At 37.7% G+C, this 26646-nt stretch overlaps 2 long non-coding RNA genes across 3 annotated transcripts in view; one reads left to right on the top strand and one right to left on the bottom strand.

The window, feature by feature from the left end:
* The window catches only part of LOC309843878, a 50019-nt gene extending 49102 nt beyond the window's left edge, over positions 1 to 917 (bottom strand). Inside the window, exon 1 of the long non-coding RNA XR_014300392.1 lies at positions 569 to 917. This is a non-coding gene — a long non-coding RNA (uncharacterized lncRNA). The remainder of the gene's footprint in view (positions 1 to 568) is intronic.
* Positions 162 to 23996, top strand: LOC309843877. 2 transcript variants are annotated; one of them, XR_014300390.1, is made up of 3 exons: positions 162 to 230; positions 8446 to 8647; positions 23778 to 23996. It is a non-coding gene; the product is annotated as an uncharacterized lncRNA (long non-coding RNA). The 2 variants fall into 2 exon arrangements; XR_014300391.1 differs by lacking the exon at positions 23778 to 23996 and adding an exon at positions 13532 to 13602.
* Positions 23997 to 26646: the final 2650 nt, after the last annotated feature.

The raw sequence follows: 26646 nt of genomic DNA, 5'->3' as shown, positions 1-26646 counted from the left end.
AGAAGATTTGGAGGACTCATTGAATTTGACAGGATGCTACCAGCCCTGAGAGTTGGGCCTCTACCATCAGCTCCATAACATGAGACTACCAAGTGGACCAGTGAATGTGCTCCTAGGTCATGAATCACTATGTCACAATCAAGTTTAGTAGATTCTAGAGACTAAGGCAGAGAAGCACCTGAGGACACTTCTACTTCTCAGTCTAGGACATTTGCTTCCTACTGGTTAGGGTACTCCCTGTGATATTTGTAAATTAAGAAGCCTGTACTTCAAATCAGAATAGAACTAAGGGTAATATAAAGGTTTTATTACTATAACCTTTAATCACATCTTCAATGTCTCTTTTACCTTGTAAAGCAAAATATTCAGATTCTGGGGGTTGGGACATGGACATCTCTGTCCTATCTCAAATAGTATCTCAATTATAGACTCTGATGCCTGAAACCTCAAATAAAACACATTATTAAAAACATCTAGTTTTTAATTTATTGCATGCAATACATAGATAAGATAGAAAGATAAATATAAATGATGGTGTGATATTTTGATTTACAATAAAAATACATACCTTTGGTCTTTATCCATGTTTCTGGCACAGAGTTTCTAGATACCTTGAAGTTTCCTAAGTGATAAGAGCTATAAAAGTATCTTGATTGATATTCATGAAAGATCCCTTACAACCACATGTGAGTTTATAATGAGATGACTTTTGTAAAGCACCTAAGGATAGGGCTGGTTGCTAGGGGAATCAATCAAGTGCTTGGAGTGTTAGAACTTTTAGCCCACCTCCCTAACCTAAGGGGATAAAGGTGGGGGTGGGGAAGAGGTTGAATCAATCACCAATGGCCAATGATTTAATCAACCATGCCTAAGTAATAAAGCCTCCATAGAAACCCAGAAGATAAGGATTGGAATGCTTCAAGGTCGGTGTACACATAGAGATTGGGGCATGATAGTGTTCTCAGAGAACACGGAAGCTGAGCACCTTTTCCACATACCTTGTCCTGTGCATGTCTTTCATCTGACCATTTCTGAGTTATATCCCTTTACAACAAACCAGTAACTTCATAAGTAAAATGTTTGTGTTCTGTGAGCCATTCTAACAAATTAATGGTACCCAAGGATGAGGATCATTGAAACCTCTGATCTAGAGTGGCCCAGTCAGAAACACAGAGGCATTAGCCTTGCAGCTCGTGTCTGAAGGGGCAGGGAGGGAGGCAGTCTTGTAGGAATGAGTCCTCAACCTGTGGTATTGGATGCTATGTCCAGGTAGATAGTGAGTTGAGTTGAATGTAGGACACCGAGCTGGTTTCCAAAAAGTGCTTCATGGTATAGGAAAAAACATCCATACATTGGAATTGACTGCCGAGTATTAGATAGATAGACACACACTCATATGTACACACACACATACACATATACGCACACAGGATTTACAAGTTGCCCAGAACTAGTAAATCACATAGGCCTTAAGGGTCTAGAGGAGTCTCAATCAAGATGATCAAAAACTGTAGTTGAGACTTAAGAAGCCTCATGAGAGCTTCTCTCTGTGCGATATACTTCTCCTCACCAGGACAGGGGCTCCTAACTCCATAAATACACTCTAATTACATAACACTAGAAAAATTACCTTTTATAGACTTTTGATTTTTATTATCTAGAGCACGGTTTCTTTAAGAACAGTTGTGGAAGACAGAAACTTATTTCCTTATTTGTCAAGTAACTAAAGATCATTTGCAAGAAATCAGGAGTCATTGAGAAAAAAACTTTTCCTTTTTTAATTTTGCATTCTTAATTGGCTGTGACTAGAATTTTACACTTGAACTGGTATTTTTCCTGTTTGTTTTTGTTTTTTAATCAAGGATGAAAGATCAGGAAGTCACCAGGCTTACAATTTCTATAAACAGCCTTCCTTTCCTCCCCTTTAACTTCAGTTTTCTTTTCATTGTTTTTTAGAAGAAAAAAAAAAACATTTTGAGAAATGGTAAAGGGTTATCCTCTAGTCTTTATATAAATTTTAGGGACATTAGTTCTTAAAGAAGGCAATTAAGGTGCTGAAATTCAGAATCAACAAGATGCAATAATGCTTACTGAAGTTGACTTGATTTAACTAAAATAAGAAACTGTTTATTTTTTTATTACTTATCTATTTTATTATAAGGGATGGAGCTTGAGTTTTTAGTTTTTAATTTTTCTTTTTCTAGACCAAAGCATATTATGGAAATTTACAGAAGGGCCTCTGAAAAGTAGAGTATCTATAATTCTGACAAGTTTTAAACCCACACCCTATCTTCTGGTGAACATGTAGAGATCAGCCTTCCTATAAGAGTTAACATTTCTATAATGTTTCTTGCTAGAGGAACATTGGTTATTAAGAGAAATAGAGAAATCTTGCTTATTAAATTGATCTCAGAGAGAAATCACATTTTTAAACCATTCAATTTTCCTATCCACCTTCATCAGAGTAGCCATTGTCCCCCTGCCACCTCCTCAAGCAACCCCACCACTTTATCTTCATTAATTTGGATCCAACATTGATGTCAACTGATACCTAACTTCCATTCTTACAGTGATAGAAAATGCAAATTAAGCCCAATCTTTCACAAACTGTTGACTGCAGAAGTTTTTTATTGGAAATCCCCCAAATATATAACTTATTCTGCATTTGGAATCTCCTGTGGTTAAAAATATGGATACAAGGAAAAGGATCCTCATAATGAATTGTATTTGAATTATTGTTTCTGTATAATAATTTTTATCAAGCAAAATTCATTGGGAAAAAATCTCAAGTGTGTATGTATATAAGCACACTTGCTTTTGCTGATCTGTTCTAAACTACTTCTCTTTCAAATCATTGATTTTCTTTGTTTTTTAAAATATTATTGTATTTTCAAAGAACCAACACAGCTTTTCCCTCCCTAATCAGGACATCTACTACCTATTTTATTTACCCACAACTCTATGATTTATAAATATATGCTAGGAATTCATTGCATTTAACTGAACTTTGAACTCCCACTTCAAATATTCTGGACTTTGGAAAATGTGATTTTTTTTTTCAGGGAATTCTATTAATAAAACATGGCTTGAAATTCTTCTAAGCACAAGCAAAAATACGTCATTATTTCCATATTCATATGTAAAAAATTTTTAAACAACAGGACAACAAAATGAAAAGAGGTCTTGGTGTTAATGACCAATCCCTTTGCCCCCAGTCACCTAGGAATACATAGGCTATGGCATAAGCCATCCATGACCACTTTGGAGTCGAGTTCAACAGAAGGCATATTGAAAATTAGTTTTCACAAAGCTATTCATACACTCTTAAGAATGTCCAATCCATACACAATAGGCTGTTGGAAATCTTTGTTACAGAATGCACCACATATTCGTTTCCTCTGAAGGTACATAACAGTTCAGATATTCATCTTCCCAAGAAGAAAAGAACATGTTACAAAGTGCTAGCAAGGTAAGTTTTTATTTGCTTTTTTAGCAAATTATGATTACATATAACAGACAAAAGTAAGACTTTAATCTTTTAAAAGTCTTAATCTTTTAAAAGTCTAGGGAAGGAAACAATCCAAGTTATTACAATCTGCTAAATTTTGGGACTGATTTTTGAATTGTCAGGTATAACATGTGGCTGAATATTAATTAGTCATAAAGTATTTTCACTAGTTAAATCTTTTTTTTTTTTTTTAAGATTTTATTGGGGCACCTGGGTGGCTCAGTGGGTTAAGCTGCTGCCTTCGGCTCAGGTCATGATCTCAGGGTCCTGGGATTGAGTCCCACATTGGGCTCTCTGCTCAGCAGGGAGCCTGCTTCTCCCCCCCCCAACCCCCGCCTGCCTCTCTACCTACTTGTGATCTCTCTCTCTGTCAATAAATAAATAAAAAGTTTTAAAAAAGATTTTATGTATTTATTTGGCAGACAGAGATCACAAGTAGGCAGAGAGACAGGCAGAGAGAGAGGAGGAAGAAGGCTCCCTGCTGAGCAGAGAGCCCAATGCGATGCAGAGCTCAATCCCAGAAGCCTGAGACCATGACCTGAGCCAAAGGCAGAGGCTTTAACCCACTGAGCCAGGCAGGCGCCCCTCACTAGTTAAATCTTGATATGATATTTCACAAGGTAATTCAAGCCTTTCATTGCTTCTATTATTGTTTGGATGATTTGATTGTTTCTTGTGTTTTGTGCAGCTACATCTAAGACTTCTTTTGGGATATCTACCCCTACAAAGACATTAAAATTATAATTCAAATCTGGCATTGTTGGTTACCTTACATTTAAGCAATGGAGTCAAGATTATGCCAAAATTTGTCAGTGATATATGTGGTGCACAGGATTGTTGTTATGCATTCTATATTTTTTCTTATCACTCAAAAGAAATACAATCCAAGAACAATTACCGTGTGATATTGATATATGTATATTTATATATATATGACATAGAAATATTTATTTTTTTTATTATTTATTTGTATTTAACCTAGTTGAATAATAGTGTAAAACTAGTGTTCACTAGAACACCAACTAGTAGCTTCCAAAGATCTGATGTGGTATGTGTTGAGCATTAACCAAGCAGTATTTTTTTGGCTCATACACTAAAACCTAGTATTATTTACAAGTTTTTCATCATTAAATAGAGGTTAGTCAGAAGTTTCACTCTTGATTATTACTGACAGAGAGCAGTTTCCAGGTAGTTTCTGATTTTCCTGTGCATCTTGGGGGAAAAAATCAGTAACAATAAAGTCATCAACTGATTTCTATAAAATCCAACCATGAATCAGTGACAAGAGTTAAAAACAACAGCAAAACATCAAACATCTGAGCTTTCAGTTCTATAAAATATAAACACAATTATCTCAACAGGGCTAACAAAGATAAAACTACAATCTGTCCATTTTGGATGATGAAAAAAATACCATCAAAGGTTAATGGAATTCACCAATTTTAGAGATTAAAATCAGAGGTTAATCATGATAATCCCTTGATTATCATGGGATAATGCTGCCTCTTACGCCACAATTATAAAGTTTTTTGTTTGTTTGTTTTTACCTATTAGAAACATCTCCAGAAGGAATTAAAGCATCTGAGTTTAAGATTTAAAACATAGATCCTTTTCTTTTTTTTTTCCTTTTCTAAAAGTATGTTAATGTGAATATGATGACAGTTGCTGGAAGTATGCCAGTATGGTTTTTGTTTGTTTGTTTGTTTGTTTGTTTTGTGTGTGTGTGTGTGTGTGTGACATAAATACATGCCCTTTTAAGTAAAGAAATAGTCCCACTTGAAGAGATTCACTTGAAAGACACATACCACCACGTTCCTGTCCCATCTCAATATGGGATGGGAAGATGTTTCAAAATGTTTATTAACACCTGCCACAGGAAAAATTGCATCAAGCTTAAATAGGCAAGGAAAGTTATTCAAGACTATTGCACTAGGGGAAGGAGGACAGAACTCAGTTTAAGCTCAAGTCCATGAAACTAAAACACCAAGCATTTTTAGATGATGGGGTGAAGGTGGAGGTGGAAAGAAAGGAGGGCATGTATGATCACTAATTGGCTTTACCTGAAGGAAAAGCAAATTTTCTCTTATTTTTATGGTAAGAGGTAATTTTATGACTCAGAACAAGGGAGGGTCCACTGAAATCTGGCTCCTACCCCCACACTGAGACCAGGGGAGAGAGGCTGGAAGACAGATTTATTGTTACCCTACAGATGGTATTTCAACAAGTTGGTTCCCAGATCCTTGAAAAAGGCAGTCCAGGGTTATACAACTGGCAAGACGCTTTAAAAAGATTCATATGTCAAAGGGGAAGAAAAAGAATTTGCAGTAACACGTTTTCCAAAGGAAATGCTGTAAAGAAAAGGTGGTTAGGGGGTCTAAAGTCAGGAAGAAATTTGGTCAAGTTGAAGGAAATGTTCAGGACATCTTGGTCACATCTCCTCTTCAAAAAAAATAAAAATAAAAATAAAACAAAACAACAACAGTATGTTCACACTTTCTTAGAAATTTGCTTACAAAGAAAATATCAAGTAGCTGGAAAAGGATGTTGAGCCTCTCTATTTTTTGTTGCATTGTCTAGAATTTTTAATCAAACCTGTATTTTCTAAGGGGAAAGGCTTTGGGTCCAGGGGAAGGACAAACATGAAGAAGAGTGTGGGTTGGCATGAGCTTGGGCTGGAAAAAAAGTAAGGATGGCTAGGTTAGGTCTCAGTGGAGAGCGCAGCTCCTGGAGGCTGAGGTTCATTCTCAGGCAATTACTCTGAGGTATGGAGAAGTTCACTAAGCTGCAGTTGGGCTAATTGTGTTAAAGGTTAAATTGAACAGGAGTCAAAAGGTGGAAATCTAAACAAGAGCAAATAAGCACGAGAGGAAAATGGCTAATAGTAAGCCTTTTACTGTTTTCTAACACTGTAGATCTTTACCTATATGTGTACATTTCTTTAAACATTTCCAATTTTAAAATCAGCTATTGCTCCAATAGGTAGCAACTTCTCTGGGCTTTTTCCCTACTAAGTAAACAAGAGCTTGAACTATCTAGTCTTTCCAAGAATGATTTGAGGATCGTCAAATACTCCTCCTCCTCCTCCTCCTCTCCTCTTCCTCCTCCTCCTCCTTCTCCTCCTCCTTCTTCTTCAAGAATTTATTTATATGAGAGAGAGAGAAAGAGCCCAGTGGGGTGGGAGAGGAGGCAGAGGGAGAGGGAGAGGGAGAAGGAGACTCCCCACTGAGCAGGGAGCCCAATACAAGGCTGTTTCCCACTACCTAGATCCCAGGATGCTGGAATCATGACCCGAACCAAAGGCAGATGCTTAACCCACTGAGCCACGCAGGTGCTCCAAGGAATCTCTGACTTCTGTATCACCTGGGATGCTGGTAAAAAAATGCAGTTTCCTTGGGAACAATGGGGGATGAGAAGCAGGCCAAAGAAGGGGAACACAGTGAAGTAGAGGAAAAAATCATTATGAAAAAGATGAAAAAAGTAAATACTGAAGGAGATTGGGGAGAGGGTAAATTTTTATCAAGCTATTAAGGTGATCTTATGCATAGTGAAGTTTGAGAACTGCCAAACGTATAAGAAATGTACACGCTTTCTCATTTCTAATCTAAAATAAGTAGGGAAAGAATATGATGCAAAGGAAACTCTTTATCCATTTGTAGTATTTTAAAAACACTGATGATTAATTCTCTCCACTAAAATTTACGCTGGCCTGGCTTTTACAGTGAAACAGTAACTGGCTTATAGAATTCAAGAACTAGGAATAAATAAATCACAAGATATGAGAATGGCAAAAATCACTAAATATCCTTCAGCCCAATCAACTTAATTAACTCTGAATTTCTAAAACAGCCCAGAAAAAACTAACTTCCCATCTCTTATGTCCTAATAAAGTAATTCACCTAAAATATTATCTTTTTAATAACAGCAACCTGGGAATGTCTGCACTGTCACTAACACCTTAAGATGACTTACTTTCGGGATGGGCAGTCTTTTCTTCTGGAAGCTAGGTATAATCTTCTAAATAAAATAATAGTATTTATAATAAGAAAGGAAGAGTGAAAAGGAAAATACATGGAACATTATGAGCCTGGGGCAGATTTAAATGGAATACCAGAACTGAAACATCTGCTTGCCAGGAGGTTAGAAACAGGAATTCGAAGGTCAGAGAGAAATAAGGAAAGAAGAATGTGAAGGAATGGCAAATTATTTTAATTTCCACCATTACCAGCTCTTTATCTAGTGAGGTTTGGTTGACAAAAAATTTACCAAGAAATATGTTCATATTCCAAATGACTCTCTGCATATATAAAAACTGTAGTTATTTTATTGAGGATAAAAAGTACTTATTATTTAGTGGGGAAAAAAAAGAACCACTATAACAGTATAATAGCACAATAGACATAAATAGCAGTTGAAACAACTTAATAAATGACTGATATGATTCCATTTAAACGTAACCAAATCTCTGTTTGCTTGACAGTATAGACTTGTAAATTTGATAGTTAAAAAGCTTTCTGTGCTGCTATTAGAATCTTTGCACCCTTTGGGTATTCCGTGTGTGTGTGTGTGTGTGTGTGTGTGTGTGCGTGTGCACGCTTTTCCTTGCAAAATATGTGTTAGTGAGTCCACATTTGGTCCCAAGTGATGGAAACACAAATTGACTGGCTTGAAAAGCTTGAGAGGCAAGGGAGAAAGAAAGCCCTACCAAGAGTAGCCATTGAGAGGGAAAAGTAATTCCCCTGATGATACAAGATTTGGGTATTTTTGATGAATAATCTTGTTTAATTTTCACAAAAATCCTGTAAGGCAGAAATAAAAAGAACCTTTATACCTGAGAACATTGAGTAACTAAGATCTTATCACTCTGGTTAGTGCTAGGGATAGAGCCTTCTGTTGGCAGAGCCTGTTTCCTTAACTGTTCACTGTTCTGTCTCCCACAGCTCCAGCCCCACACCACCCCAGTTCCTTAGGTTCTGGAAGACATTACAAACATCCCAGGGAGGGATCATCTCTGGATGTGTTATCAGCCGGTGCTTTATCCAGATTACATTTACAGCTAACAGAGGAATAACAATGTCAGCCCTTTAACGTGAGGAGACATTTGCCTGATTTTGGATTTTTCCACCCTTGTCCTGACAGAAAGTACCGACAAAAAGAAGCACAATTCTGTCTTTTCCCTCAGCATAGAGTGCAAAATAAGTCACACATCTAGGCATTGATTTAGCTTTCAACTGGCATCTTCTAAACTAGATGTGAAAAAAGGGTTTAAATTCTTTGGGATGGCTGGCAAGACCCTAACTTCTTGCTTATTGATTTTTATGTTATTGCTCCTGGTTATGAATTGTGGATTTAAAAAAAATAATAAAAAAAAAAAGAAAACTTTATGGTGGCTAATAAAAGCAAAAGCCAGAAGAAAAATCCAGCTTCCATCCCACACCACTCCCATTTGTTTCTTTCTTTCTTTTTTTAATATAAATCTATAGACAGAATTTGAAAAAAATAATATATAAAAATCCAATTTGTGTCATGGAAAAGCATGAAGAAATTCCAAGGTATAAGGACTCTGTTTGGTAAAAAAAAAAAAGGGGGGGGGGAGCAACTCCATTTCTCCTGGAGACAGAGGCAAGCAAGAGAGGACGTTAACCTTTTCTTTGCTGAAAGGTACACATGATGATCCCTAACGAATTACACTCATTAGTCACTGAAAAAGGAAAGACCAGTGCTTTTGCTTTCACGTATCCAGACCATAATAAAACATCAGGTTGCACAGTTTTTTTTTTTTTAAATTATATCTTTGCAGGCAGCTGGAATATGAGGTGTTAAATTGCTGCTCCTTTGCAAAGAATTACAGCTCATGTGTTGTTTTTACTATGGTTCTTTGGTGATCTAGGTCAATCTGAATATATAGCCTTAGCGTTTTCAAATTCCAATTTGACAAATAGTGTCCTAAAAAGTATGTAGATAGGGAGAAATCAAATTCTTTGTATGCATACAGTAAATAATGGACAGGTTTTATGTTTCATAAGAAATGCTAACTCCTAAAAGTATTGTCTACTAAATAAATAACATTGCCATTTAATTCAAAACCCTTAGAGTAATAAGGTCCTAAAGAAAAAAAACACCATTGCCCCAGGACTCGACTGATGATTGGAAGGGGAGGTCTTCTAGCCTCCTTTCTATTAGTACATTAAAATTCTCAGAGATGCCATTTCTGATCTCATGGACAGCAGGGATCAAGTGGAAAGCAATCAAAAAACAAAAGATTGACAAGCACCATGAATGCAAGGGATAGTGGAATTACCAGCTGTACGATCTAGAGATTGAGCTACTAATAATGAGCATTGATATAAAAAATCTGAGGTGCAGGGCACCTGGGTGGCTCAATGTTAAATGGGTGGTTAAATGTCTGCCTTCAGCTCAGGTCATAACCACAGGGCTTTTGGATTGAGCCCCACATAGGACTCTTGGTTCAGTGGGGCACCTTGCTTTTCCCTCTTCTTCTGACCTCCCCCCTGCTTATGCACTCTCTCACTCTCTCTCTCCCTCAAATAAATAAATAGAATCTTTAAAAAAATATATGGGCTGCACTAACATTTCAGAATGAGTATTGTTATATTCCTTGGGGAGGGTATTTTTTTTTTTTTTGTAGCAAAGTTTATGCAGAGAAGAAGATAACATTAATTTAAACAATTCTGTGCATTTTTTTTTTGTAAGTCTAGAATATAAATCAGAATTCCAGAATCACATATAGGCCTATATGGTGAATGCTGGATTGCTTTTATTGGACTTCCCTGGTGTGAATGCTTATGTGCCCAGTACCATGCAAGGCTCTTTGCATTTTTTAATTTTAATATATTTATCCCGGACAGAAAGTGTTATTCTCCAAGTTTAAAATATACAACTGTAACTCAGGGATATTACTAACTTCTCTAGTGCCAAACTGGGATTCAAACCTGTTGGATTCCGATGCCACAGCATTTTCTGTCGTGCTGCTCCTGTCACCTGAAAAGAAAGACGAATTAATTTCTGGCTTCCCTCCATTTTTTTTTTTTTAAACATCCTTCTGCAATTTCCACTTCTTCTCTACCTCATATAAGAAGCCTAGGTTGCCTTTCCTTTACACCTTCTGTTCCCATCCCATGCCCACAACACACATGAACACACACCTACATACACACATATGCACACACCCTTTGGACCCTGATGTGTGTGTATAACCTTGCCTTCCCTAGCTTACATTTTCTTTCCAAGCTACTAGTACTTTGACATATTTCCTCGGATTCCTCTTCCCCACTGGATGGCATGGCTAATACAAATTCCTGGCCTTCACTTTAACCAAATATTGTTAAAAATTCCTCCCATCTTATAGCCAATAACCTCTACAAGATATCTGAGAATTAATTTATCTAAGACAATCCCAATTACTCCTCTAGATTGCAGTCAAAGAACTTAACAGCGATAACCCATACAGCCTTTCCTTTATGCTTTTTGCTCTGAATCCCAACATTTTGAAGAGTTATTATCAATCAAGTTCTATAGTAAATGCAGGCGTATCTTAATGACAAAACAATACGAGAAGTACTAAATCATAGAATATTGGGGAATGGGTAGATTTTTTTTTAATTAGAAGGTAACTAGTATTAGTATGGAAAATTAAGTGCTATCAAGGGTATATTAGTTTCTTTTTCTGCATAGCAGATTATCTCAAAACTTGCAGCCTGCAACAATAAACATTTATTATCTGACAGAATTCTGAGTGTCAGGAAAGCAAGAGAGCCTTAGCTGAATGGCTTTGCCTCTGGGTCTGCTATGATGTTTTAGTTGAGAAGTTGGCTATGGCTGCAGTTCTCTGAAGGCTTGATTGGGGCTGGAGGATTCACTTCCAACATGGCTGTTGACAAGAGATCTCAGTTGACACATAGGCTTCTCCATAAGTGCTCTGTGACATATTAGCTTCCCTAGAGTGAGTGACTGAAGAAAGAAAAAGAGGGGGGGAACAGTGTAATGAAGACAGATATTAGATTGTCTTTTATTACCTAATCTCAGAAGGAATATATCATGCTGTCTGCCAACTCTGTTCCACTGTGGGAGGGTACTATGTAAGATTACCAATAAGAGGAGATGAGCATTACTGGGAACCATCCTAAAGGCTGGTCACACCATAAGAGACTGATGTGAGAGAGATCAAGCTCCTAGACTCTTTTAAGCATAAAATGATAATTAGGAGACAAAATTTCCGAGACAAATCAAAAGAACAATTTGAATGCAGAAAGATGAGAAAGAGGAGTAAACACAAATCTCTAATTTGTAATCTTAGACCCCAACACTGATATCATTAACCACAATACAGAGCACAAGCGGAAGAAGGAGCTATCTCCAGATTTGTACATGTTCTGTTTCAGAGGCATGAGGATGTGCCTCCAGATGGAAATGTGCAGTAAGAATGCCTTCTTCCCATCCTCATGGTCTTCTGAAATTTTGCTCATCTTACAAAATTTACCTCAAATACTTTCTGCATGAATATTTTCTTATTTCCAATACTAGAAGCTATAACTCCTCCTTGGGAGCTCTGTACATTAAGTTCCTTCCTCAGAGTTTATTTTATTCTGTTTAATATTCAATTATGTCTACCCATTTTTACTTAGTTATACTCTGCTCAATTTAACTGTGCTAGACATTTTTGAGGGCAATGAGCATGTCTTTGTGCAGCACTAAAACTCTAGTTTAGTACTCAGCACATAAGTCCTCCAATGAATTTTTGTTATATATAATTAAAAATGTCATTTTATTGATGTCCTTAGTGGGACAATTTCAGGCAACATATAGGCAGCTAAGAAGATATTACTTATTGAAGTGTGCCTCTGTCTTCACACGGCTGTTTTCTTATAAAGACACAAGTCATGCTGGATTAGATGCCCACCCTACTCCAGTATGACCTCGTCTTAACTAAGTAGACCCTTAACGACCTTATTTCCAAATCAGGTCAGTTTATGAGGTAATGGAGCTTAAGATTTCAATATTTCTTTGAGGAAACACAATTCAATCTGTAACATTAGATATCAAGGAAATGGAAATTAAAACCACAATGAGATACTCTTTAGATCCATGAGAATGACCAAAGGTCAAAAGACTGACAATACCAATTATTGGCAAGAAACCCTCATACATTGCTAGTGGAAATGCAAAATGGTAAGGCAATTTCTTATAAAATTAAGCACACATGAATGATACAACCCAGCAATCTCATTCCTAAGTACTTATCCAATAAAAATGAAAACACTAGTGCTTGTATACAAATGTTCAATATAGCATGCTTCCTAAGAGCAGAGAACTGGAAACAATGTAATGTCCATCAATTAGTAATCTTGTGACCATTAATATTACAATGCATTCCTTAACAGTAAAAAGGAGCAAAATTTTAAGACATGCAGCAACATAGATGAATTTGAAAAAAAGAAAACACATGCTAAGTGAAAAAAATAAAATATGAAATATTATATTCCACATTGTTTTAAATATATAAAATTCTAAAAAATAAAAAACTGTAGTGATGGAAGATCACTATTGCCTATTGATGAGAAATGGGGGAGGAAATCTACAATGAAGAGTTACAAGGAATATTTTTAGAATGCTGGGGATTCTTCTCTATCTTAATTTTGGTGGTGAGTACAAAGCTTTATACAATTATCAAAATTATCAAAGTGTACAGTACATGACTATATTTTATTGCTTGTGAATTACATATCAAAGTAAGGAAGAGATAAAATGGTAAAAACAAGCATCAAAGTTGTGTACTCATCTATGCAACCCAATGTTATGGCTATTTTAGTTTTAACACTTTCTCATTTTTAGAATCCAAATTTCAAGCTTCAAACAAAGGATGTCCTTTAGAGTCAGTAGATTCCCTTCCCATGGCATGAACAGTAGGCAGATAAGATTAGAGTGCTTCTGCTCTGCAGAGACAGCATCAGCTAATAGTAGTCTTTTTAAAATTTTTTATTATTTTTATTTTTTTCATGTACGAAGACTCATTCTCTCACTGCTCTGCATGTGGCCAGAACAGTGTTATCTTGACAGGAAGACCCTCTCTGCTGTCAGTGAGTGGGAAGCATAATGGCTCATCCGTGTAAGTCACCTTCTGTTTGGGTGCTGTTGCCTGTACTTGCAGGTGCTGATTGGATGAGACATTTACCTTGCCTGTGGTTCAGAGCCTGCACAACTGCCTTATCTCACTACTAATTTAAATTGTCTTTGACTAGTTGGGGCCAACCTTCTTTTCCTGGAGCCTTTATTCCTGAGATTGAGCACAGTGTCTTCCACATTACCATTTCCTTGGGGGTCCTTTTCTATGTGAGGCTTCTGGATGAGGGCATAGAGATTTTTGTTCCTAATTCTCAGTGAAAGCAGAAATTCATACATAATACATTAAGAACAAAGAAACTGACTTTGGAGGATAACTTGGTGACCTAGTATCACCTCTCATCAACCTCTCAACTGCAGTCCTCTCAACTCTGGAGCTGTAGAGATGAAATGTACTCCATTTCTTCAGTTCACTATCATATAATATTTGAAATATAAATAAAAAATATGAGGATGAAGTTGAAAGGAAGTTAGTTCTTTAAAATTCTTTTAAAATGCTCTTTATCCTCAAATCTAGTAGATTTATTCTATATGTAATTACTGAAAAAAGCAGATATCTTTATTTACAATAGCAAATCAAAGACAAAATTTACTGCTAAAATTAATTATAATTTGTGTTTTACTAAGCAGTACAGAATGTGGTTGTTTTACTTAGTTTATTTAAAATGTGAACTGGAAGAATTATCTGGAAATAATGAAAGATAATACCTTTAAAATAAGCTGAAAGGAAGATATCTTAAAATATATAAATATATTATATAATAATTAAATATATAATGTATAATATATTAAATATAATATATATACAGAGGAATTCTGAAGTGTGTGAGATATATATATATCTATATAGATATATATATATCACCTATATGTGATATATGTGAAAGTCTGAATATATCTCCATTTTCATATTTGTGGGCCCTTTAATACTCTGGTTCTATACCTTTACTCATATTATTTTCTTTACCCCTCTCTTCCTCATAAATGACAAGAGTTTTCCCACACAAATGCTTTTACCACAACTGGACATTTTTTCAGTTAATTCATGGATATGTCCTCTTTCCAGAACCACTTTACTTAGGACTTTCTTTTCATTAATTAATATAAAAATATTAATGATGATTACCAAAATCAACCAAAGCTTGTTCAAATATGACATTTTCCCTCTTTTCTCAGTGTCATTAACTTCAAATCATCAAAGCATAAGTTCTTAAAAATTGTGCCAGGTACAATTCTTTAAATTTTATTTAATTTACTTTTGTGAGTGTATTCCAAAATTCATTGTTTATGCACCACACCCAGTGCTCCATGCAATACGTACCCTTCTTAATACCCACCACCAGGTTCACCCAACGCCCCTCCCACTCCCCTCCAAAACCCTCAGTTTGTTTCTCAGAGTCCATACTCTCTCATGATTCATTTCCCCTTCTAATTTTCCCCAACTCACTTCTCCTCTCCATCTCCCAATGTCCTCTGTGTTATTCCTTATGATCCACAAGTAAGTGAAACCATATGATAATTGAGTGTCTGCTTGACTTATTTCGCTCAGCATAATCTCCTCCAGTCCCATCCATGTGATACAAATGTTGGGTATTCATCCTTTCTGATGGAGGCATAATACTCAATTGTATATATGGACCATATCTTCTTTATTCATTCATCTGTTGAAGGGCATCTTGGTTATTTCCACACTTTGGTGACTGTGGCCATTGCTACTATGAACATTGGGGTACAGATGGCCCTTCTTCTCACTACATCTGTATCTTTGGGGTATATACCCAGTACTGCAATTGCAGGGTCATAGGGTAGCTCTATTCTTAATTTCTTAAGGAATCTCCACGCTGTTTTCCAAAGTGGCTGCACCAACTTGCATTCCCACCAAAAGTGTAAGAGGGTTCCCCTTTCTCTACATCCTCTCCAACACTTGTTGTTTCCTGTCTTATTGATTTTGGCCATTCTAACTTGTGTAAGGTGATATCTCAATGTGGTTTTGATTTGAATCTCCCTGATGGCTAGTGATGATGAACATTTTTTTTCATGTGTCTGTTACCCATTTGTATGTCTTCTTTGGAGAAGTGTCTGTTCATGCCTTTTGCCCATTTTTTGATGTGGTTATCTGTTTTGTGTGTGTTGAGTTTGAGGAGTTCTTTATAGATCTTGGATATCAGCCCTTTGTCTGTAGTGCCACTTGCAAATATCTTCTCCCATTCTGTGGGTGGCCTCTTTGTTTTTTTGACTGTTTTCTTTGCTGTGCGGAAGCTTTTGATCTTGATGAAGTCCCCAAAGTTCATTTTCACTCTTGTTTCCTTTGCCTTTGGGGACATTTCTTGAAAGAAGTTGCTGTGGCTGATGTTGAAGAGGTTACTATGTTCTCCTCTATGATTCTGTCATATTCCTGCCTCATGTTGAGGTCTTTTATCCATTTCAAGTTTATCTTTCTGTATGGTATAAGAGTTTCATTCTTCTATATGTAGCTGTCCAATTTTTCCAGCACCATTTATCAAAGAGACTTTTTCCCACTGTATATTTTTTCCTGCTTTGTCGAAGATTATTTGACCATAGAGTTGAGGGTTCGTATCTGGGCTCTCTCCTCTATTCCATTCGTCTATGGGTCTCTATCTTGATTAATAGTTGGCTTATGTAGTTGGCTGCTCCCATATTGGGGGCGTAAATATTTACAATTGTTAGATCTTCTTGGTGGATAGACCCTTTAAAAATTATGTAGTGTCCTTCTTTATCTCTGACTATAGTCTTTAGTTTAAAATCCAATTTATCTGATATAAGAATCACTACCCCAGGGTTTTTTTGAGGCCCATTGGCACGAAAGATATGTCTCCATCCCTTCACTTTCAGTTTGGATGTATCTTTGGGTTCTAAATAAGTCTCTTCTGGACAGCATATCAACAGGTCCTGGCATTTTATTCAGGTTTCTGTGGACAGGTCTGAATTTTTCTGATGGGTCTTCCTCTAAACATATGGAATCTCTTCCACCTAATTGCCTTCAGGAGCCCCTGATTCATTATGATTCATCAGTCTCACAAACCAGTGTGTCAAGGTCTTTTAGACTCATTGATCTTGAGGGTGATCTTTCTGCCTCTAGGACATGAACACTGGTTCCATTCCCAGATTGGGAAAACTTTCATGGAGAATTTGTTCAACTATATCTTCTAGTCTCCTTTCTTTCTCCTCCCCCTCAGGGATCCCAATAATTCTGATGTTGGAAAGTTTCATAGCATCATTTATTTCCCTAATTCTGTTTTCATGGTTTCTAAGCTGTTTCTTCCATGCCTCCTCCTGATCCTTTTTCTCTATCAGTTTGTCCTCTGCATCACTAATTCTATCTTCTGCCTCCCCCCCCTTACCCTAGCTGTTAGAGTATTTAGATTAGATTGGATCTCACTGATAGCATTTTAAACTTCTTCCCAGGCAGCTTTCACTTCTGCCCTTAGAGATTCCATGTTCTCACTAATGGTTTTTTCTGACCTAGCCATTGCCTGGATAATTGTTACCCTGAATTCCCTTTCTGACATACGTTTATGTCCACATCCAATAGTTCTGATGGAGAGGGCAGAATCTCTGAATTTTTCCTCTGTTGGGTGTTCCTCCTCCTAGTCATTTTGGTGAGAGGTGATTGAGGGGATGTGTAGCTGAATAAATCAACCACAATCCAGGCAAGGTGCCCCCTGGAACGCTTCTGAACAAACGGAAGTCACCACTAAAAAGAAAGAAAAAAAAAGATAAAAAGAGAGAGAGAGAAAGAGAGAGAAAAAAAAGAGAGAGAGAGAAGACCCAATCAGAATGGGCCTCAAAGGTAAGATTTATAAGGTATGCAAACATAAAAAGACAAACAAAAAGACTGACAAAGTAAATGACAGGAAAGAAAAAAAAGAATCCACCCAAAATGAACCCTAAGAATAAGATTTATATAATACCAGAACAAAAACAAATACACAGAAACACAGAAGAAAAAGATGGGAGGCTGGTCATAAATCTTTGATGTGGGTGGGGTTATGAGTAAGGCTATTTTGATTCTTCCTGGGTGTATCTTGATATCTTTGTTAAAGGATTCAACTCTCCAGAGATAAAGGGAGATTAAAACTGGTTTATATATAGGGGTAGTATTGATTAGGGAAAGAGTATTGCCTTGAAACTTATATCTATATGTATATTAAAAAATAGAAAAGCAAAAGAAAAACACAGTTATATGTATGAAAAAAAGTTCGAGTTAAAAGGTTATTATGGAATATGGGTTTTTTTTGTTTTTGTTTTTGTTTTTTAATTTATTTGACAGACAGAGATCACAGGTAGGCAGAGAGGCAGAGAGAGGAGGAAGCAGGCTCCCCAGGGAGCCCAATGCAGGGCTCCATCCCAGGACCCTGAGATCATGACCCAAGCCAAAGGCAGAGGCCTCAACCCACTGAGCCACCCAGGTGCCCCTATGGAATATGTTTTATTGAAACTCTCATTGTAATGGTTAGTAGGTTAAAAAAAAAATTAAAAAGAACAAAACTAGTGAGAATGAATTAAAAATAAAAGTTGCATCTATGAAATATATAGGTTTTAGGGTAATACCAGGAGTTTAATATCTTGTCTTCCCCTGATATTGGGGTTTAACAGTTTTATGGGGACCCTGTGGTGGTTGTCCTCTGGTTCTTTTGGCTTGCTTTCTGGGGGAGGGGCCTACCACATTGTTTTTCAGTCAGTCTTGCTTGGGTTGAGTCCTCCTCCTCCTTATCAGGGGGCTGGGCTCTGTGAAAACTGGTATTTCAGGCTTTTGTTCTCTGGAGGTTTTTGTTCTTTGGCAGTTTTTTTGGCTTTTCAGAGGTTTGGTGGAAAGCAAACTGCACCCAGACCTCTGTCTCAGAGAGAAGCCTCAGTCTGTTCCCCTCTGGGTGGTCCAGAACACATAGATTCCCCCTCTGCAAACTCTGGTGAGCTGTGCAACCTCCCACAGGCAGAACACATCCCTAGCCACCATCTCAGGGATCACCAAAAGCACTCACTAGTCTCTGCAACCTCCCCCCACCCCCGTGCCACTAAAACCATGAGCAATATTGGTCCAGGGAGCCTGCTTCCAGTGCCTGCCTTTGCGGGGACTGCTGTCTGGGGTCCAGACCTCAGGGTTTCACAGATCACTGTCCACCTGAGAGCCCAACCAGAGATAGCATGCTGAGTTTTTCAAGCCTGGGCTGGGTGTGTTCAGACTCTTGGCCCATCCTAGATACTGTTGGCTAGTGCCCTCACAGAACTCTCTCAAGCACCGGTGGGCAGCGCAGTTCAGACTCCAGTTGCTCAGTGCAGGCAGATTGTGAAAGGCTGACAGTGGGCATCTGTGGGAATGCACCTAGCTGAGTGGTGGTGCAAGCAGCAGAATGCTGGGGGTGCAAGGACCATGGTCTGGAGGCTTCGCTGCACTCTTTCTGGCAAGGGTGGTCACTGGCGGTGGCCGTCCTGTTTCATGGGCTTAGGCCCATGCCTGTGACCGCCCGATTCCAATTACCCCTTAAGATCTTTTGTTATTTCTGTGTGTTTTTAACCAGATTCCAAGTTAATGCTGGTCCCCAATCACAGGACGTTTTCCTATTGGGGTATTACTTTCCAGTGGGTCGGTTCTGGTGGCTCCCTCCCCCTTCTGTTTATCCTCTGATATCATCCGATCATTCTCACTCCACTTTACCTTTCCACTGGTGTTGTCTGCCCCTGTAGAAATCCAGAAGTGTATAATCCTACATTTCAGGCTGATTTCATGGGTGTTCAGAGTGTTCTGGTAGATAATTAGCTCACTTTAGGGGACCCACTGAAACAGGGTTTCCTACTTCTCTGCCATCTTGCCCCTCCTCCTCAAATATTTTTTAATAGTAATTACTATTACATGTTCTGGGGAACAACTGATACCCTTAGGTCATTTGGGGTGTGGGGGGGTGAGATTTCACAGATAAAGGTAAAACCAATTAGTGAGAGTCAAAGAATAAGGTGGGAGAGGAAATGGTAATTAAATTAGGTGTTAAAATATATCACTTGTTCCCTATTTCTATAATAATTCAACGTCCAGGTGGAAGCAGATGGTTTGATTAGATTTTTATGGCACCCTTAAATGGTGCAGATTTTTTTTTCTTTTTCCCTGTGGGTGCTTGAGGGAAAATAACAATCAATGTAAATTCAATTTTCCTAAATGTTTGCTAAAGTTCATAGAATTACTAAACATGGTTTAAATTTGCCTCACTGAGAGTTTCAGTCCAATGATTAAGCTTGAGTTTTAGATGACCCATGAGGGCTGTCAAATAAAATGCTAATCTGGACTTAGGTAAGGAGAGGAGGATTCAAAAACTATTGCAACTTGTGAGGTGAATTATGGTAATAAAGGAAGGGGGACTATGGCAGTGGGAGAAGGAGGATTTTGTATATAAGGAGAGAAACTAGTTTAATAGAAGGAAAGAGACTATTACCATAGAAAGAACACTCCAGTGATAAGATCTAGAATTTTCTCAAAAGTCAGGGAGAAAGGGCTTTTTCTGTATTGGGAGCAGTAAATAAGGCTAGAAAGAACCAGGGGTGGGTGTGCAGGATGATCAGGTGGTAGGATCAGACAGCTGAGCAGGATTTTTTTTTTTTTTTTTTTTTTGTCAGCTCATTTTCATTAAGGGGTTGTTCTGCAATGCTTGCATAAGCTTAAGACTGAACCAAAGTTCAGGGGTCCCCAGGGAAGGAGAAGCCTGATTAAAATAGGGTTAAATCTGAGGACATATTCTTAAGATTGAACAGTAGGAACCAAACAATGAAGTTCATCATTTCATGAGACAAAGGCAATTTGCAGGGTTTGCAACTGGCCTTGTCATAGGTAATGAGGGCTCACTCTCAAGTCTTTGCTAAGTCATCTGTGAAGGGTGGTTCTTGGCAGTAAGGCATTTTCAAAACAAAACAAAACAAAAACCCTGAAAAGATGGAGACTTTCTTACGTGTCACTGTTTTCTAAGAATACAGGGCTCAGGTAAAGCTCAACATTGTTAGGGCCCACTCAAGCCAAGCAAAAATGAAAATGTCTTGTTTATCTAAAATTTCTATATGACACATTGTTCATAACTGCAACATTGTTAATTCTCCCAGAAGCAGTCAAGGTGACTGTTTGTATTAGGAATTTCTTATTTTTTCTTTTTTTCTTTTTCTTACATTCTTAACAGTAAGAAAATATTAGATTGTTTTAGTATGCCTTTGTTCACTAATTTATTTGTTCAGCAAATGAATCTAATATAGTGGCATAGGAAAGAGTCTGGAGATGGATCATGTTGGGTCATTGGACTGTAAACAGGAGATGAGAAGATTTTCAAAGGACACCTGAGATTTTATTAATGAAAGCAGGTTTTGGCTTCCCCACCGACCTTGCAATCTCTTCTTAAGCCTCAGTTGTTAAAGGACCCTGCTTTAGCGCCTTCCACCCCCTACGGGTGTGAGCTTTGGTCTGAGTAAAGAGAAGAATATCAAAGAAGAGCCTGCCAAGCACTCTCCACCTTTTCTCAACATTTTAGGATAACACCTGCTGCTCTTTCCTAGGGTTCAGCTACTTTTCATGAGAAGTAATATTGAGAAACTGATGGACCCGGGTTCACCTTGGATGTTATCACTCTAATAAACACATCATTAGTATTGCTTTCTTTTTGGTATGATAATCCAAAGTTTTATTATGCAATGCTATATCTTCCTGAAAAACTGTTAATATAAACATAGCAATGTGCTTCCCTGCCTCCATGTTAAAGGGATTGTTTGTTTGATGAAAAAAATTACCCACAGAATTTATTCAGAAATAATTGCACCAAATGGAGTTGTAATTTAGAATCATTGCAATAGGTTTAGTTGCATTTTGGATTAAAGAACCCCAAATGTGATGATCACTGAATGGTAATTGAACTTGCTAGCCACAGTGGGAGTCTGGTCTTGTTTTGTTGTCCACATATCCAGTCTTCTTCTTTGTTCTATGAAGAGATGAAAGACAAAGATGAAAAAGTTTGGTGTGGAGAAAAAAATAATTTTAACGTCAAGTGCCATGAATTTTTCTCTCCTCTAGAGGTCATAAGAATGTCAGTGCCAGCTTTAGGAACTTTATGAACTAGACATTCAGATGATGGAGTATCAGGCAAACACTTTGAAGGGAATAGAAAGTTGAGTCCCTTGCCAGCCTTTGGGGCGTAGTGTGGTTTGGTACATATGAATTTGCAACTACAGATATGTGAGAAGCTTATGGTGCTTTATTTCTTTAAATCAGACTAAATCAGTTTCCATCTCTGCTTCATGACACCCAGAAGTTAAATTTTAGATCAGACTTTCTAAAGATTTCCATTGACCTATGTAGCTTATGCAGAGCAAAACATTCATGAACAACCACTCCAGTTTCAATTCACACAGATGACCCCAGTGAGCTCATTACTGAAACTCACATGGTTCTGTGTTGTCCATTGACTCTTCTAATTCTCTGCTGTTTTTAGAAAAAGGAACACTGTCAAGGCCATTGGCCAAAGGTCAGCATCCTTAAGTGTCTTGGATATCCATTCTCCTGAGACATTGTGCCATTGTTTCAAGACCTTATGAGGATACCTGTGGTCTCCAAACACTGCCCCTTTCCTACCCTCAAACATTCTCCCCATTGTCTTGCTCTGAGTGTACTACTATGGGAGGAATTCCTCTGTTTTCTTATAAGAAACCCTTCAATTAGTGATCCAAAGGGGCACATGCACCCAAATGTTTATAGAAGCAATGTCCACAATAGCCAAACTATGGAAAGATGAATGGATAAAGAAGATGTGGTACATATATATATACAATGGAATACTGTGCAGCCATCAAAAAAACCCACAAAATTTTGCCATTTGCAATGATGTGGATGGAAGTAGAGGGTATTATGCTAAGGGAAATAAATCAATCAGAGAAAGACAATTATCATATGATCTCACTGATAGGAGGAATTTGAGAGGAAGGGAAGAGGGTGATGGGGGAAGGGAGGGAAAATGAAACAAGATGGGACTGGGGAGGGAGACAAACCATAAGAGACTCTTAATCTCAGGAAACAAACTCAGTGTTGCTGGAGGGAGGTGGATGGGAGAAACAGGGTGGCTGGGTGATGGACATTGGGGAGGGTATGTGCTGGTGAGGGTATGAGTGGTGAGTACTGTGAAGTGTGTAAGACTGATGAATCACAGACCTGTACCCCTGAAACAAGTAATACATTATATGTTGAAAGAAAGAAAGAAAGAAGAAAGACTTCAATTGATTTAGCTTTTCACAAATGCTAGGAAGGTGATTGTGTATGGTCCTTGAGAGGAGAAAATAAGGCAATACTTTTTGGAATGGCAGAGAAGAAAATACGGAGAACAAAGTACAAATAGCTATGGTTCTTTCCCAGCAGAGAAAACAAAATATAAATTATCATCTGCATACATTTTTCTGCCACCTTGGATACTCAACTATTTCAAGAGGGTTACTGAATTACCATCCTCTCTCTTCATCCACTGTGAAGGAGGCAGATGGATGGGGAAAAAAGTCATATAATTGGATTCCTGGTCGGGTCATTTACTTAGTTAAGTATAATGTATGTACTTTTCAACTTGATGAGGGTAGAGTGATTTCCAGGATCTAGGAAAAAATGATATACACCATCTTCAAATAATGGTAATTCCAAGGCAAGCTGGGTAGAATATGGCAGCAGGTCTGGAAACTGGAGGTGAGGAACCAAAGAGTAAACTTTATCCATAGGACTAAACAAATGTCTGTCCTCGTGTCAGAACAGAATCAATCAAATGTTAAGTACCTTATTTTAAGGAATGAAGACATTATACAAATTGTATATTTTTTAATGGTTTGGAGATGTGCTTTATGTTGGAAAATGCATTTAATACTTAGAATCTTTAAAACTTTTAGTTCCTGTCAGAAACCAAACAAGCATTTTCTGACAGAAATAAGACAAACATGATATATTTCCTATGGGAGGCTTCAGGTATGAATCAAGATCCACAAGTGTGTACACAATACTTTAACCCGGGGATACAGCAGTATGAGTTTAAGATTTTGGTGCTTATGCTTTAAGCTTTAAATTAAAGGCCAGCTTACTTGTTTATGAAGCTTTCCTTATACCATTCTTTAACAGGTTGAACCTCCAAGGTGTTAAAAATAATAGCTTCCACCCAGCTAATTCCTGTGGGGAGTGTGAAGATGACAAAGGATATTTGGAAGAAGAACTTCGCAACCTAATCCATCAGCTGATCATCGTTGTTTCATTCCTGTATGCTTTATGTCTCTCAGTGTCTAAGAAATAGTGTTTCTTCTCTAGCTCCAGTCAAGTAAAATTTAATTGCTTATGTCCTGACATCTTAGTTCATTTAATTTCTCCTGCAAGTGAGCTAATGGCCCCTAGTGGCAAGACAGGCAACAGAAACAGGGGAGGGGGTTGAACTCAGAATTTACTCTTTCTGTGCCTTAATAACTTTGAGATTGTTCAGTCATTTAACATCTCTTGGTTACTTTCATCTTACTACAAATAGTATTAGTGGTCTGTTAATAATGTTTGCATTCCAGGTAGTACAGGGTGATCACAGAGACCAATAGAGATACAGTATAGAAATGGTTGGTAAAGTAGGGTGCAAATAAAAGACCTAATCCTGGTATTCAAGTAAAAACATCTGGCCCCAGGCATTTGAAAATTTATTAGCCAAAATGATCCTGAAAAGATAAAGCCAGAAAAGACAATTTTAAGGAGAACCTTGAATAAATGTTACCACGGGTTTCTGTGAAGCTGACTCAGTGGATACGTACCTTGCGTGGTAAAATCATTTGAGATAATTCTTTGTTTGTCTTCCAGTACTTTCCTTCTCCCACTTAGTCAGATGCGGGGCGCTAGGCACGCACTTGCCCCAGGGGAGGGTTGTAATAGTGTAAAAAGTAGGTGTAGCCTTCAATTTTACTTCCTGGTTTTGTTTTTCAAAACTTAAACTCACTGGAAGGATTATGTGAAATTATCTTCAGAATTATCAGAAGAGCTACTGCCTCTGAGGTAGGGCTACTACCTCTGAGGAAGTCATTAGATTAGTTCTAAGGGATTACTGGAGAACAGCAAGAAGCCAGGGATCTGGGGGTGGGGAAAATGAAAAGCAGACACTTTGATCCTGGCATCACATTGAGAACTGGAAAGAACTCAGGTAAGATACAGGTTGCCTGGCTCTCCAGCTTTCCTCAAGTTTATGCAAAAGTTGCAGAGCCTTGTGAACTAGACCAATAAATCAGCTGTCAATAAGGTATGGGCTATTCATAACAACCAAAGGGGGCTCCCCAGGGGCCCCCGAAATCAGTCCATTCTTCCAAGAAGGGTCACCTCCAATTGGTCTCAGTTGTCTTCTTCACCAACATAATCAGTCCTTCTGTGAAAATTAGGTTCATTTTACAAAATGTGCTCATTCTTGACTCGTGAATTATGAGGTGTCTTAAAAACCAAATTAAATAATAAAAAGAAAGTCAATTGAATTGGCAAATACACCTCTTCTTTCCTGCCAAAACTAAGGAACACTCAATCTGACTGCTTCAGCAGATTTAGGATTTAATTATTATTAATCGGTCAATCACATCTATTTAAGACATCACACCAGTCAGTTAATATTTATTGAACATCCTCCATGAACATAGCATGGGACATGGGAATAATTTAATTATTACATGGTAATTGAATTAACTCATAATATAAATAGTTGTTAGTCTGTGGGCCTAACGTTCCCAAATAAAGCAAATCTCAAAACCATGCATGAATGAATCATTTCCCCAACAATATTTTAATTACAGTTACTAATAACAATATGGAATCATCTATTTTCATGTAAAATTATGATATTTTAAAGCTCAAAGTGATCGTTTGTGACAGGATTTCTTTTCCTTTACTGCCAGGTTATTGGTCACACCCCTTCAAAAAATGAAGAAGTAGTCCAGACAACTGTGGGCAGCAAAGCAAGGTTTATTAAGTGATGGCAGTGTTAGTACAAAGCTTCTTAAGAGGGAGGGGACCCGACAGGGTTGCCACTGGAGTTCTAAGTCTAGGGGTTTTTATGGGCTTGTCAGTGGGCTGTTTTGATCTGATTAATTCTCTAGGTGCCTGTCACCCGGTCAAGTTTTAGTCATCTATCACATGGGAAAGGGTGGCACGCTCCTGCCAAGGGGGTGTAAAATTCTTTTAAGGATGGTTTCCTCTGAAGGTAGAGCCCCTTCTCCCTGCCTGCCTTTCTTCCAACTATCCTTCAACACTTTGAGAGTAACTCGGACATCCTTTTCCAGAAGTATGAACAACTGAACCAAAAACGTATCTCCTGGCCACAAAGTTCATGATAAAAAGATTTGAACCCAGGATTTCTGTCTTCTAGCCTTTATTATTCCTTTTACCTTATGAGCTTGTATTATCACTGTAAATATGACCTTATCTGGGGTAATTACACCTGAAGAAAAACTAGCAGTGAATGTTAATATTATTATAATAATCAATATTTACTGAGTTGTTATTATATGCCAGGCACAGCACTGTCTGGATTTTCTCATCACATTTGAAAGACAATTCTATGAGATAAATAACATTAGTGTTCTGTTTCTATATGTTAAACTAAACTGAGCTAAACCCCAGAGGCAAGGAGTCAGGTCTCCTGTCTAGTAAAAGGAGGATTTCCTATTTGAACATAGGCAGTTAGACATGAAAGCTCAACCTAATGGGATGCAGTTTCTTAAATTATAGAAAATTGGCCACATTAATGTGTTAGTTATCTATTTATTTGGAAAACTATAAGGTCCCAAAACCAGATTTCTAGTAGTTGGCACCGATCTAGGCACTGGAGCTGGGCTATAAATGAGAGAAATAAAGCCTAGTACCTTCATGGATTTTGTATTCAACTCTTTGTTAGATATTTTTAGAGTGTGAGGAAGAACGCTGGGGTTGGTTATCTCAATGGATAGAAATGAAGGAATTATTGTCAGAAGAAAGGTCAGCA

This window comes from Mustela nivalis, assembly GCF_964662115.1.
Source record: "Mustela nivalis genome assembly, chromosome: 11".
Lineage (NCBI taxonomy): Eukaryota > Metazoa > Chordata > Mammalia > Carnivora > Mustelidae > Mustela > Mustela nivalis.
Note: the sequence above shows the minus strand (reverse complement) of the source record. Positions and strands in the feature narration are given on the sequence as shown.